A 15,500-nucleotide genomic window follows, 5' to 3' on the forward strand; every position below is an offset into this window, starting at 1 on the left:
GGTGGATGTGGCGAGCCATTCCTGGCCAGCATTTCAGACGAGGGAAAGACAACCTCCAGCTTGTCTGAAAGAGAAACAAGGAAATGCTCTCCAAGACAGCTCACTGTTGGGCACCAGTGGAGATGGGACCCATGTGTCCCAAACGAGACAGAATCAGGGTCAGCAGCTGAGGGCTGGAGTCCATGAGGCTCCCAGAGCACACCTGGGCCCACTCAATAGTTCCAGAATCTAGTCCCGAGAGCCCCTTTCCCTTAAAGATTCCCCCTCCCCATTTATTTATTTATTTGAGTGTGGTTGACGCGAAAGTTACATTAGTTTCGGGTGTACAACATAGTGATTCAACAAGTTTGTAAGTTAGGCTATGCTCCCCGAACTGTAGCTACCACCTGTCACTATACAATGCTCTTACAGTGTCACTGACTTTACTCCCTATGCTGTGCCTTTTATTCCTGTGACTCATTCATTCCCTAACTGGAAGCCTGTATCTCCCTCTCCCCTTCACCCATTTTGCCCACTCCCCACGCCCTTTCCCTCTGGCAGCCACTGGTTTGTCCTCTGTGTTTAGCCTGAGACTCTTGATGAATTCCAGAGCAGAAGGCGGAGAGGCAGGGAGTTAGGTACAAGGTCAGAGAGGTGCAGTTGTAGGAGAAGCAGCTTAAGGTGGTCACCTGGACAGCAGAAAGCGTGCTCCCTACCTTAAGACAGACAGGTGGTAGGAGAGTCCTCTGCTCCCAGGTAGGGCACCCAAGTGTACTTACATAGGGGTAGGAGAGGGATCCTTTCTAAGATGATTCCCGGGCCCGGAGGCCTGGCAGGGTCAGGTGTGTTTTCTGGCTGGCCGAGCGAGCTCAGCCGCCCAGCTTGGCTGGACTTCGGGGAGCCGCCTGGGACAGTGTCACCACCGGTCCAGTCCCAACCCAAGGCCTCCAGGATGCAGCCCGCCATATGTCAGTCAGGCAGCAGCGAGAAGAGTCGCTGACACCTTTCTGAGTCCTATCATGGAACCCTTTTCATTCAGTTACAGGAAAATACTCTACCAAGGGGCATGATTTTCTGCTGAGTTATTGAGAGTCAATGGTTCTCAACGCCGGCTGGACATTAAGACCACCTGGGAGAGTTCAAACCCCCAGCGCCCCGACCCTGGCCCTGACCAATTAGGTCAGCACACCTCAGGGGTGCTGAAAAGCTCCTCAGGTCATTCTCAGGTGCCCTGGAGGTTGGAGCCACATTTTGTGTATCATTCAGGCCTCTGCTCACCTGTCACCCCACAGAAAGGCTTTCTCAGACCAGCCCACTGAAAGAACCTGCTTATTTTCTCTTCCGAATATGACTGATGACTGAGATTACGTTACGTGACAGATTTATTTGTATGTTTTCATCGTCTCACGGGCAGTGGGCATCATTTAGTCATCTGCTTCGCTCACCCCCATACCCCCAGCTCTGAGAACTGCATCTGTCACACAGGGGACACTCACTGGAAGGTTCCTGAATGAATGTATTAGCAGGAAGCAGTTTTTATACGTTTTAGGATCCATTGACGGCTGTGGTGGATGCATAATGTCTATAAGATTGCAGAGGAGAGGAGAGTGGATCAGAGTGGAGCCTCGCCCTAACTCCAGGTTGTCGAGTCCCTGGACGTTACTGGTAGATGGCCCAGCAGAGTGTGGTGCACAGCGCCATCTGCTGGATAAAACAAAAGCGGGTTTGTTCTAATGTCCTGGTGGGTTGTTTCAAAGCGGCTCTCCTTGGAAGAGAGCAGAAGGCAAGCCTCATCCTCAGCCCATTCACCAGTTTGAGTGAAGCACCACGATGGATGAGTGTGTGTGTGTGTGTGTGAGAGAGAGAGAGAGAGAGAGAATGGAGACAATGATTGAGATTTTACCGTGGATGAAATTGTGGGTGTGTGTGCACGTGTGGACAATGATGAAGATTGTACCTAAAGCACAAATGCAAAACCAAAACCCGCCACTCCTTTAGGATTGATCCAGGCAGCGAAGAATCGCTGGGTCCGTGCCAGGAAAGTCACACCTAGGAATCTTCAGGTAGCTCTCAAAAGTGAAAAATGCCAAGCTCACACTCTGTGGGAAACACTGCTCTCTCGCCCCTTTCCACATCTGTTGCTCTGAGGCCAGACTGAGGTGACCCCATAAAGGGCTAATTGATGGTCTTTGATCAATTTCCTGGAGCTAAAATGACAGAGGACCCAGCTGTTAGAAGATTCCAAGTACTTAAGCGGGTTTCCAAATGCTTACCGCATGTTCGGTAAACTTCAGACTAGTTTAGTATTTTTTTTTTTACATTTATTTATTTTTGAGACAGAGAGAGACAGAGCATGAACGGGGGAGGGGCAGAGAGAGAGGGAGACACAGAATCGGAAGCAGGCTCCAGGCTCTGAGCCATCGGCCCAGAGCCCGACGCAGGGCTCGAACCCACTGACCGCGAGATCGTGACCTGAGCTGAAGTCGGATGCTTAACCGACTGAGCCACCCAGGCGCCCCTAGTTTAGTATTTTTATACCGTAACCTGATCTTTAGAAGGACAGCTCAATAATCTCTCAGTCTCCCTCAGACAGACAGACAGACAGACACATACACACCCCTCACTTACACCCACACCCCCCCATATACACACCCCTCACACACACACACACACCCCACATACACACCCATCACAAACACACACACCCCACATACACACCCCTCTCTCACTCACTCACACACACACACACACACACACACACACACACACACACACCATACAGATACACACAGGATTTAATATACTTAGAAGTTTCCTTAGACCCTTACAAGAATATTTATTTCTATTTCAACTTGAAAACATTGGATAAGGCCAGAAATAATCTCTGGGGGAACAGAGATTATTTAACCAAGAAGGAGAAAGTTAATTTCATAGAACCTTCAAATGCACAGGAGGCCTTGATTAGAGAAAAACAGGACTATGATGCGTGTGCGCTCGTCATGCCATGTGGAGGCTTCCATGTTATGGGGTTCTGTTCAGGGACATCACGCTACCCTGTGTGATAGCAGATCATGTGACAGAATTCTAAGGTCTACCGAAAATTGTTATGCCAAATATGGGCACCAGCTGTTCTCCAAAGTACAGAGGTGATAACAAGAACAAGAACAACAAAAATCAGCCTATGGTGTGGCTGGAGAAGCTGAATTAAACAGCAGGATGACCTTCCCAACAGTGAGATACCATATTCTAGACCAAGTCATGGAGAGAAGCTCTGAAATACCTCTTCTGTGAGTCTTTTCAATAAGTGACAGATACTCATTTGAGATTTCTGGAATTGAAGGTTCTCAGGAATTGGAGGAAATGAAAAAATAAGTAAACCCGGCAGTCATTCAGCGAATATTTAACGAGTGCCCAGTCTATATCAGGGCCAGTCCTGGTCCCTGGGGGGCATGCAAGCCTGTGCATGACCCAGCCCTGGGAGCGAGGCATGTGGCCAGTAGGCACTAACCCCCCCAGGAGAGGCTGCCTCTCATGGGCATGACCAGGTTGTCCTTGACCTGAGGCTGGAGAGATGGGTCGGATTTTGTTTGACGGGACAGCTGAGAGGGAGACGAGGGGGTGTGACCAGGCCAAGGCAACAGTGGGAATGTAGACCCAGACCTAGGAATACACAAGTCTGGTCTAAATTTAGGAGAGTGGGTCGTGTGGGCTGGAGGAGAGATACGTGGGGCTAGGTGGGGACCGGTGAACTGGGAAAGGTAGTTGTGGGTGACCGCGAAGGCCAAACTGAGGAATCCGGACTTTGTTCATGAGCAACAGGATGTTAATTATGACCTTGAAGATGCCAGTGGTCAAAAGGAATGCTGTGACTCACATACGTTCTGAGCCTGGGTGTTGGGTCTCATGGGTCCTGAACATCTGGGTACAGGCACGGGGGAGACCACCGGGTCCTCTCTGGGAGAAAAGGCAGCCGTGGCCCAGGAAGATGCCACCTCCCTCCAGACACGCTTGAAACCCAGCTCGGAAGGCATAATCTGAGCAGCATTGCCTTAAAGGGTCATCAATGAATTTCTACTTTATGATGTTTGTAAATTACAATCTTCTACAGATGATAACCCTCTATTCCAGATACTAAGAGGTCTATAAATATCTTGCTATTTTTCGGGGCGGGGGGGGGGGGGGTGGGGAATACCTCCAGCCTTGGTATTTTGAGACTGGTTTATTTCCCTTATTTAAAATTTTTGCCTACACTCTAGTTGCTCCCTCTGATCGGCCTACTGCTATTTGGAGGCATTTAAAAAACTGAAGTCCTGGGGCGCCTGGGTGGCTCAGTCGGTTAAGCGTCTGACTCTTGGTTTCAGCTCAGGTCACGATCTCATGGTTTTGTGAGTTCAAGCCCCACGTCGGGCTCTGCACTGACAGCACGGAGCCTGCTCAGGATTCTCTCTCTCCCTCTCTCTCTCTCCCCCTCCCCTGCCATTGTCTCTCTCTCTTTCAGAATAAATACATGAGCTTTAAAAAATAAAAAATAAATAATAAATAAATAACTGAAGTCCTTCCAATATTTCTGGGACAAGAGTAGCAAAGTAGTTAAAGTTGGGCTCTTGAGTCAGGCTTCCTGGGTTCGCATCTTAAAAACAAATTGTGGGGGCACCTGGGTGGCTCAGTCGGTTAAGCTTCTGACTTCAGCTCAGGTCATGATCTCGCAAGCCAGTGAGTTCAGGTCCCGCATCCGGCTCTGTGCCGACAGCTCAGAGCCTGGAGCCTGCTTCAGATTCTGTGTCTCCCTCTCTCTCTGTTCCTCCCCCACTCACACTCTCTCTCTCTCTCTCTCTCTCTCTCTCTCTCTCTCTCTCTCTGTCTCTCAAAGATGAATAAACGTTAAAAAAACAAAATTTAAAAAAATTGTGGGCATATTACTTACCCTCTCTAGGCCTCTGTTTTCTCATCTGTAAAATGAGCCTAACAATGGTCTTACTACCTGATAGGATTGTGAGGATTAGTGACCTAACACACGTCAAGTGATTACAAGTGCCTAACACAGAGTCAAAGCTCATACATGCTCCCTTTATCACTTTGCGTCCTGTACCTGGGCCACAGTCTGCCCCTCTTTGGTAACAGCTCACCTGGAAACAGCACACCTGCCTCCTGATTCCTTTATTTTTATATTTTTTATTAAGTTTATTTATAACTGAAATAAATGGAGCTGGGGAGGGGCAGAGAGAAAAAGGAGGGCAGAGAATCCCAAGCAGGCTCCAGGTTGTCAGCACAGAACCCAACGCAGGGCTCGAACTCAAAAACTTGAGATCATGACCTGAGCCGAAACCAGGAGTTGGACGCTTAACTGACTGAGCCACCCAGGCACCCCACCTGGCTCCCGATTCTTGCGTCAGGAGCCTGCCCTTGTGTGGCTCCTGCTACCTTCTGGCCCTCAGCTCCTGCCCTCTCCCTTTGCCTCTGTACCCAACAGTACCAGCCTCTGCTAGAAACGTGCACCCACGCATGCTTCCATGGTTTGGGGCGGATATTCCCAGGAATTTGTACATCTCCTCTCCGTCACTCAAACCCAACACAGGGGTCACCTCTTCTGTGAAGACAGCTCCCTCCCCACACTACCCTCTATCACGCCCCCGCTCACCCTGGAGACAGCGCCGTCTGCTGTCGTGGCCTGGGCCTTACTCGCATTCCTGTTACCACGCGCACGGCGCTGATGGGTAATGGCAGCTTCACAGGCCTGAGACCCAGTGGACACCTAATAAAGGTGGGCTCACCTGAACCAAATTGAGCTTAGAAGATCCAAATTGGAGCTCTAGGCGTGTCAAAGATGTCGTCTCGGGCAATGTGAGGTGGGAGTCGGGGACACCCAGACCCAATCAGCAGCGTTCCACAACGCTTCTGGCTTAGTTAGGGACTCCATAGGCCTGCAGGTGAAAGAACAAGATAAATAAGAGCAAACACGTGGAGCTGGTAAATACAAGTGTAAATGCTGAACATGGGATGGGGTGAATTCGAGGCTGGCGTAAGGGAAGCTAAGACTTGGATTTGAGGAGAAGGTGGAGGGCGAGGCAGGCAGTGTGGGCACGGCAGCGCCTTCGAGAAACCCGACAGTCCCAGAGGGAGGACACACACGCCCTGTGCGGGTGTACTGCCTCCAAACGAAGCCAGGTGAGGGTAGGGTTTCGAAGTAAGAATCACAAGGGGAAGACTACCAGACATTCTTGGGCAAGGGGCCTTCATAATACAGGTCCTGTTCTGCTAGTTTTTAAGTGCTTTTAATACAATCCTTTAATAATTATTTATACAATGAATAGCAAGGGAGGAAGCGAAACACAGAAGAAAAAAGATGAGCTACGGACTCAAATGGACACCTGTGTTTGAATCCCAGCCCCACTACCGGCTAGTTCTGTGACTTAGGCATGTTCCTTACCTTCTATATGCCTCAGTTTCTTCAGCTGTGGACTGGAGGTGACACATGCTTCATTTGGGGGCAAGGTCACTTTTACGAAAGGTATAATTTACATACAACAAAAACTTACCAATTTTAAGTGTTCAATTTGATGAAGTTTGTTTTACACATATAATTGTGCAACCACCACTGCGGTAAAGATGTTGAGCATAATCACCTTAAAAAGTTTCCCCCCGGGGGCACCTGGCTGGCTCACTCAGAAGAGCATGAGAGTCTTGATCTTGGGGTTGTGAGTTCGAGCCCCACACTGGGTGTGGCGGTTACTTAAATAAATCATGAGGGGCACCTGAGTGGCTCAGTCGGTTAAGCGTCTGACTTCGGCTCAGGTCATGATCCCAAGGAACATACAGTGTTATAATCTTTGTGTTCTATTCTTTTTTCCCCCCCGACTTGACTTGGCGTAATGCTTTTGAAATTCACCCACGTTGTTGCTATTATCAAGAGTCTCTTCCCGGCCAGTTCAAGTACAGTGGTCTTTATAATGAATTGTCACAACCAGTTACAGGTTTCTTTCTTTCTTCTCCCTGCCCGCTGCCTCACTTGATTAGCCTGAAGTAAAAATAAAATAAACAGTTCATTCCTTTTTATTGCTAAGTAGTTTTCTATTTTGTGAATATTATGCAATATATTTGTCTGTTCACCAGTCGATGGACATTCAATTCCAGTGTTTGGCTATTATGAATAAAGCTAGTACAGGCATTTGTATATAGGTCTTTGGGCAGACATACATTTGCACTTCTGCAATGTAAGTGCCTGAGGGTGAGAGTGCTGGCCATATGGCAGGTGTACGTTTAACTCCATAAAAAATGTTTTCCAAAATGGTGGTATCATTTTACATTCTCACCAGCAATGTATGAGAGTGCCAGTTACCCCACATCTTCACCACCATTTGGTGTTATGTGTCTTTTAAAATTTTAGCCATTCTAATGTGTTTGCAGTAGTAACTTATTGTAGTTTTGATTGTCATTTGTTTTTCTGGTAACGCTTTTTATGTGCTTAGTGGCCATTTATGTGTCTTCTTTGGTGTAGTGTCTGTTCAAATATTTTGCCCATTTTTTTTTTTTGTATTGAGTAGTTCCTTTTCTGAACTATATTGAGTGGTAACACTGTTTTATATATATTCTGGATACAGTCTTTTATCTGATACATGATTCGCACATATTTTCTCCCATTCTGTGGCTTGTCTTTTCATTTTTAAACAATGTGTTTTGAAGAACCAAAGTTGTTCATTTTGGTGAAGTCTAATTTATTAACCTCCTCTTCTGTAGCTCATGTTTCATGTGTCCAAGGTAAGAAATCTTTCCCCAACCCAGGTCACTAAAATTTTTCCTGTGTTCTCTTCGAAAAGCTTTGAAGGTTTTCTTACCCTTAGGTCACAGGATCCATTCAGGGTTAATTTTTATCTATAGTGTATGATAAGGGTCAACATTCATTTTTCTTTTCTTTTTTTTTCTTTTACATATGGATAGTCAACTATTTCAGCCCCACCTGTGGAAAAGATTATTATTCTTTCCCCATTGAATTGCCTTGGCTTCTTTGCCAAAATCCAAATAGCCATGCATATTTCTATTTCTGAATTCTCTAGTCTTTTCTAGGATCTATATACCTATCTACATCAACACCACTTTTGATCATCGCTGTACACTTAGAACACACCTTGAAATCAGCAAGTATAACTCAGATGTTCTTCTGTTTTAAAATTGCTTTGCATATGGTACCTCCTTTGCATTTCCATGTATACTCTAGAACCAGCATGTCAATTTCCACAAAAGCCTGCCAGGATTTTGACTGAAATTGTGTTGCATTTATATATCAAAATTTGGGGAGAATTGACATCTCAACAATATTGAGTCTTCTGAACCATGAATATGGTATATCTAGCCGCCTTTAATTTTTCTCAGTAATGGTTCATGATTTTCAGTGTACGTGACTTATACATGTTTTATGAAATTTCCAATAAAGAATTTAATATTTTAATGTTATTGCCTATGGCATTTTTAATAATTTCAGTTATGATTGTATTTAATAATACAAATAATTTGTCTATATTGTTGTATGCTGTGATCTTGCTAAATTCACTTTTTAAAAGAATTTTTTAAATGTTTATTTATTTTTGAGAGAGAGAGAGAGATAGAGTGCGAGCGGGGGAAGGGCAGAGAGAGGGAGACACAGAATCTGAAACAGGCTCCAGGCTCTGAGCTGGCAGCACAGAGCCTGATGCAGGACTCGAATGCATGAACTGTGAGATCATGACCTGAGCCGAAGTCAAAGCTTAATGAACTGAGCCACCCAGGCACCTTTAAATTTACTTAAAAAAAATTTTTTTTAATTTACTTATTTTTGGGAGACAGAGAGAGGCAGAGCATGAGCAGGGGAGGGGGAGAGAGAGAGGGAGACACAGAATCCAAAGCAGGTTTCTTCTGAGGCCTCTCACCTTGGTTTGTAAATGGATGTCTTCCCTGTATCTTCACATGGTTTTCTCACTATGCATGTCTATGTCCAAATTTTCTCTTCTTCTATAAGGGCACTAGTCATATTGGAGTATGGCTCCCCTAGTGACCTCATTTTAACTTAATACCTCTTTAAAGAAACTATCTCTAAATAATGTCACATTCCGAGGTACTGGGGGTAGGACTTGAACATATGAATTGGGGAGGGCAGGCACAATTAACTTATAATACTCTCTCTCTCTCTTCTTTTCGAACTTCAATTTATAGGCCAATTTATATTGTTCTACAGATTACTGACACTCTGTTCTTACACTCTTTTTTTTTTCAGTTTTATTCCTGTGTTTCATTTCGTATAGTTTCAATTGTTCTGTTTTCAAATATGCTAACATTTTCTTCTTCCATGTCTGATTATGCACTTTTTATATTAGAAATTCCACTTGGGGGGCACCTGGCTGGTTCAGTCGGTTAAGCATCTGACTCCTGATCTCAGCTCAGGTCAGGTCATTATCTCACAGTTTGTGAGTTCCAGCCCCCTGTCTGGCCCTGCACTAAACAGGACAGAGCCTGCTTGGGATTCTCTCTCCCTCTGTGTCTGCCCCTCCCCCACTCATGTGCACACTCAATCTCTCTCTCTCTTAAAATAAATGAATTCACTTAAAAAAAAAAAGAAAAGAAATTCCATTTGGGTCTTTTTTACATCTCTCATTTCTCTCCTTGTCACATCATGTTTTCCTCTGACTTTTTAAACATGGATTGTATTTTTAATAGCTCATGTACCACTCATATCTGTTAATTCAGTTCTATCTATGCTATTTCTGTGTATGTTTCACTTAATAATTGTTCTTTTTTTTGGTTTATGAGTTGTATTTTCCTTCTTTCCATGTCTAGTAATTTTTTTTAAAGTTTGTGGATCTATAATCTCTCTCTCTCTTTTTAGTTTATTTATTTAGAGAGAGAGAGGCAAGGGAAGAGGGCAGAGAGAGAGGGAGACAGAGAGAGAATCCCAAGCAGGCTCTTCACTGTCAGCACAGAGCCCAATGTAGGGCTCAAACCCATGAACCCTGAGATCATGACCTGAGCTGAAATCAAAAGTCGGCTGCTTGGGGCGCCTGGGTGGCTTGGTCGGTTAAGCGTCCGACTTCGGCTCAGGTCATGATCTCTCGGTTCGTGAGTTCGTGCCCCGCGTCGGGCTCTGTGCTGACAGCTCAGAGCCTGGAGCCTGTTTCAGATTCTGTCTCCCTCTCTCTCTGCCCCTCCCCTGTTCATGCTCTGTCTCTCTCTGTCTCAGAAATAAATAAACGTTAAAAAAAAAATTAAAAAAAAAAAAAGTCGGCTGCTTAACTGACTGAGCCACCCAGGTGCCCTGATGTCTGGTAATTTTTTATTAGATGCCAGATATTGAGAATTTTACATTCTTGGATGCTGGATATATTGATATATTCTTTAAATATTGTTGGGCTTTGTTCTGGAATTCAGTTACGTCACTTCGGAAGAGTCTGATCCTTTCGAAGCTTGATTTACGATTAGTTAGGAAGGAATGGTTAGAATAGTCTTTTATCTAGAACTTATTTGGCCCCACTATCGAGGAACACCCTATGATGACTATCCAGTGCTCCATGGGAAGATTTCCCAATTGGGCTAGTGTATATGAACTAATCTAGTGATCTAGGATTTGTTAGAGTTCTTGGAATTGTTATATCTACCCTATTCCAGGGATTATTCCCCCTCCCTGCTCAGTGGTTTCCTTACATGCATATGGAGATCAGGACGACACAACCAAAGATTACAAGGAGATCCCTCTGAAGAACTTTGAAGTGTTCTCTCTCTTTCTCTCTCTCGCTGCATGTGTCTTCTCCAGCATTATCTCTGCAAAGTTTATCATTTTTGCCCCCCTGTGCTCTGAATTCAGTCTTCTCAACTCAGTGAGACTACTAGACTCTGTTTGGGGCCATCTTCACTGCACTGCAGCCTGTAAACTTATTCCAAGTCCCAAGCTCGGATACTCATAGGACTCACCTCCTTTGTTTCCGTTCTCTCAGTGATCACTGCCCTGTAGTACCTATTGTTTAATGTCTGAAAGACATCATTTCGTATATTTTGTCCATTTATCCAGTTGCTTAAGGTAAGAGGGTGAATCTGGCCCCTGGACGGAAGCAAAAATCCTCATATTTTCAAAATTTGTATTAAACCTGGTAATGTGCTGGGGATGTAAATCACCTAGCAGAGTACTCAGCACTTGAATAGAGATAAGCTCCTTTTCTTCTCCTCATTTTGAAATGGTACAGGAACAACGTGAGCCATTTGAGCCATTCGAGCTCACGTGAGTCATTCCTGATGCTACAGGAAATGAATGGTTAGAAGAACATTCCATCTTTGTGCTTTAGAAATACACTTCAATTCCAGACGCATTTACTGAGCGCCTGTTGATGTGAGTTGCTATTCTAAAGCAAAAGTTTTGTCCACAACAGTGATTTCAGAGATGCTGGCATTCTTCCTCACGAGACTCCGCTTAGACTCCCATTTATGAGAAATTAAGGTTTGATGGTGAAGGAGGGTACTTCCTGGTGAGATTTACTGCCACAGACTTTGTCAGAATAGATTTCTTCTAATGATCAGGTCCTTCAGTAAAATGTATCTTCTACATTTCTAATTATAATTGACCAGGGAGCTACTGCCCTGACCCATTAGTGTGGAGGTTGAAGCCTGCATTGCCATAATTTGGTGCTTGTCTTTCTTGTTTCCCTGCATTCTTCTCCTTGTCCAGGATGCCTGCTTGTGTCTTTATAATCCCAACTTTTAGTGAGTAATGCTGTTAAACTCTGTACTTCAACTTCTTCCTGCATACAGTGACAATAATAAGAGTGCCTGTTTTGCAGGATTGTTGGGGGGATGCAGTGACTTCATATGTGTAAGGAACTACAAACTGTACCTGGCAGACAGTGAGTCCTCATCAATGTTTGCTATGATTATCATTGTTACTATCGCCGCATTGTTGTTTGTTAATTATTATTTTTACGTTACCCAGTGAGAGCAGGATGCACTGGAGAGGATCCTTATTTTAACTGGACTGTGATTTCCTTCAGGGAAGGGTCCATTTAGTTTATCATTGTCTCCCTCGTGTCCACCTAGCCCATAGGAGCACTAGGGTGAGATGGTTAAGGTCAGGGGTCAACAAACTTTTCAGTAAAGGACAGATAGTAAATATTTTAGGCTTTATGGGACACAGTCTCTCTGCCCTTGTAGCACAAAAGCAGCCATAGTCAACACAAATGGGCCTGGTTATATTCCAGTAAAATTGTATTTTCAGGGGCGCCTGGGTGGCTCAGTAGTTCAGCATCTGATTTGGGCTCAGGTCATGATCTCATGGTTCATGAGTTCGAGTCCTACGGTGGGTGAGCTCCAACCCTGCATCAGGTGAGCACAAGCCCCGTTTTGGGTGAGGCCCACCTCTCTCTCTTCACCCGATCCCCCTGCCCCATCCCTCCTGAGATTCTCTCTCTCTGCCCCTCACTCACTTGTGACCTCTCTCTCACTCTCAGAAAAACAGTTGTATTTTCCAAAACAGACAGTGGAACAAATCTGGCCCATGGGCCATAGCTTGCCAACCCCTGGTTAAAAGTATTACTCTGCAAATCACACTGCCTGGACTCAAATCTCAGCTCTGCTACTAACCTTGTGACTTTGAATTACACCTCACTCATCCTTTGAGAACAAACTCAAGTTCTCTTCCTGTGGGAATTCCCTCTTGATGGCCCAGCCACAGGCCACCTCTTCCTCTTCCTCTTTATGGAAGTTCATTTGACATTATACTCTAGGTGGCCTTGGGTTCTCCAGAGAAATTTGACTATCTAACTTGTCCCCACATACTTTCTCTGTTCACCTCGTCATCAAATCTCTCCTGCAGTGGAACATAAGCTCCTCAGGGCAACTGGATGGCTCAGTCGGTTAAGCGTCCGACCTTGGCTCAGGTCATGATCTCATGGTTCAAGAGTTCGAGCCCTGCGTCAGGCTCTGTGCTGACAGCTCAGAGCCTGGATCCGGCTTCAGATTCTGTGTCTCCCTCTCTCTGCCCTTGCCCCACTCATGCTCTGTCTGTCTCTCTCTCTCTCTCTCTCAAAAATAAATAAACGTTTAAAAAAAAAAAAAGAACATGAGCTCCTCGCCATTGGTTCTCCAGCACCCAGGACGGTGCATGGCATGTAGCAGGCACCTAACACAATGTCGTTTATTGAATGAATACATGAATATTTTGTATTGTTGTACCCTGTTGTTTTTATCATTTAATTTTTCTCTTTTTGGCTTAATTTCCCAAACTAGAGCCATAGTTTCTTGAAGACACGTCTCCGATCATCAATTCAGGATTATCATGAAGACTAAAATTACACGTATAAGCATCTAACCCAGAGTTTGATGTATACGTGTCAACTGCTTGTTTACTAGTTCATATTTTCTTCTATTCACTTAATAAAGGTTTACTTTCCAGCCACCGTGAAAGGAATCGAAAGGCAAGGTCCTTAGACAAGTATGACATCTAAGACACTAACTGAGGTATATCATCAATGTAGCTGCATGAAATTGCCATATTTTAAACTCTGCAGTTCTGCAGGAAAGTGGTGGTATTTTTGCCACAGCCCACATCAAAGTCCAGATGGAGTGAGGGAGGGATGGAAACGGAGCCCCATAACCCCCAGGAACTCTTAAGATTTCATCTCCTGAGTAGTATGGTCCATCTGTTTTCTGTAACTTCCTTAGCAACTTAACAAGTAAATTCTTAAATAGTAACTGCCAGCAATATTTCAGGGTTTTTTTTGTATTTCTTATCAGGTACAAGAACCACGAAGGTAGCCCCTTATAAACCGTTCTGCTGTGAGAGACGTCCACCGAGTTGCTCTTCTGGATCCATACGCCCTTCAGTCTGTCTCTAGGGGAGGTCTCTACTCACAAATCCTTCATTGGACATCCATCGTTCCTACCAATTAGCATCCGATATCCCTTCCTGAGGCAGCAGCTGCCAGGTGTTCCCCGGGACCTTTCCCCATCTCAGACTAATGGTTAGAGTAAGGATGGTGTCCCTTGGATAATTACTTATTTAGCAAATCATTCTGAGAAGCACACCTCTTTATCTATCTATCTATCTATCTATCTATCTATCTATCTATCTATCTATCTATTTTGGGAGAGAGAGATTGGATCCCAAGCAGGCCCCCACTGTCAGCCTGGAGCCTGTCATGGGGCTTGATCTCATGAACCTTGAGATCATGACCTGAGCCAAAACCAAGAGTCAGACACTTAACTGACTGAGCCACCCAGGCACTTGAGAAGCACATCTCTTTTTATTTATTTTTTTAAGTATGTAAAAACAATGCTTGTTCTTGCAACTTTCATCTCCTGGATGGTTCTGTCTTTGAAGAGATTTTTTTTTTTTTTTTTTTTTTTTTGGTGGTTTGATTAGAAATGTGCTGGTCAGACCTGGAAATATGATGAGTGTGTTCACACGTCAAATCGGTTTCTTATCTCAGGTGATGTTTTTCAAATCAGGTCTTTTTGGTTTTCTTTCATTGTTATTTTAAATACGACTGAATTTAGTCACCACCAGACTAGTCAGTGCTGTTTTATCATTCAGACTCCCAATAGCTAGAATCCAAACCTCAGAAAATGTGCTTTCTTACACTGTTGACCATCATGAAATGACATCAGCGGATTGGAATAGGAGGCTTCGTGTTCTTCATCCTGGTTCGTGGGTTCCATCAGCAAGTTCCCAGCACCTGCCAAGCCCAGACATGACAATCATAGATATTTTCAGATTTTTCAGTCCTGATTTCTAAAATATCCTTTTGTCTCCAACCATGTCTAGTTGGCCAGCTGTCTCGATTTTTGGATTGGGAACCCAAATCACTGTAAGAATAGAGTGCTTGCTTTCATTACCCAAATTCTTAGCTCCTTCACTCCACTTACTCTGTTCCTTGTCCCTCTTGTTCTTCCTGCTTCTGGAATGTGAGTCTTTGGCTTTCAGCCCTTCCTTTGGCAAACTGTGATGACCTTTTCTCCTGATGATTATTGTAGCAGACAATGTCATGCTTCCTGATCCTCTTGGGTCCCCTAAAATATTACTATTTTTAATTATTGTTTAACTACACAAAGACACAGCACTGGAAGTGCTCAGGGGTTCCCCATCCCCTCCTCCATAGTCTCAAGACCATTAGCCACTGACTGTAGAAGGAGCACAAACACCCAGCTGAGGCTGGGACAACTGTGAGGCATTCCTTATGCCCATGGTTCCCCTCAGGTTGAGGCTGAGGCTGAGCCTTGCAGAGCCTTCTGCCTGAGATCTCCCCCTTGCTTGGTGTTATGGGTGGAATTGTGCCCCCCTGCACCCACCACCTAATTCACACATTAAAGTCCTGACCTCTAGTACCTTAGAATGTGAACTTATTTGTAAACAGAGTAGTTACAGGTATAATTAATTAAGATGAGGTTATACTGGAGAAGGGTGGGCCCTAATCCAATATGATTTACATCCTTGTATAAAGGAGAAGTTTGGACATAAAGACGTACACATGTGCAGAATACCAGGGGAATGTGAAGGCAGGGATTGGGGTGAAGCA

At 44.7% G+C, this 15,500-nt stretch overlaps 1 long non-coding RNA gene across 1 annotated transcript; it reads right to left on the reverse strand.

The window, feature by feature from the left end:
• Nucleotides 1-1,627: 1,627 nt before the first annotated feature.
• LOC122210496 lies at nt 1,628-14,657 on the reverse strand. Its single transcript, XR_006198097.1, has 3 exons — nt 14,565-14,657; nt 5,751-5,900; nt 1,628-1,680 (listed from the first exon to the last, which is right to left on the reverse strand). It is a non-coding gene; the product is annotated as an uncharacterized LOC122210496 (long non-coding RNA).
• Between the last annotated feature and the right edge of the window lie 843 nt (nt 14,658-15,500).

The sequence above is a fragment of the Panthera leo genome, chromosome F2 (assembly GCF_018350215.1).
Source record: "Panthera leo isolate Ple1 chromosome F2, P.leo_Ple1_pat1.1, whole genome shotgun sequence".
NCBI classification, from domain to species: Eukaryota; Metazoa; Chordata; class Mammalia; order Carnivora; family Felidae; genus Panthera; species Panthera leo.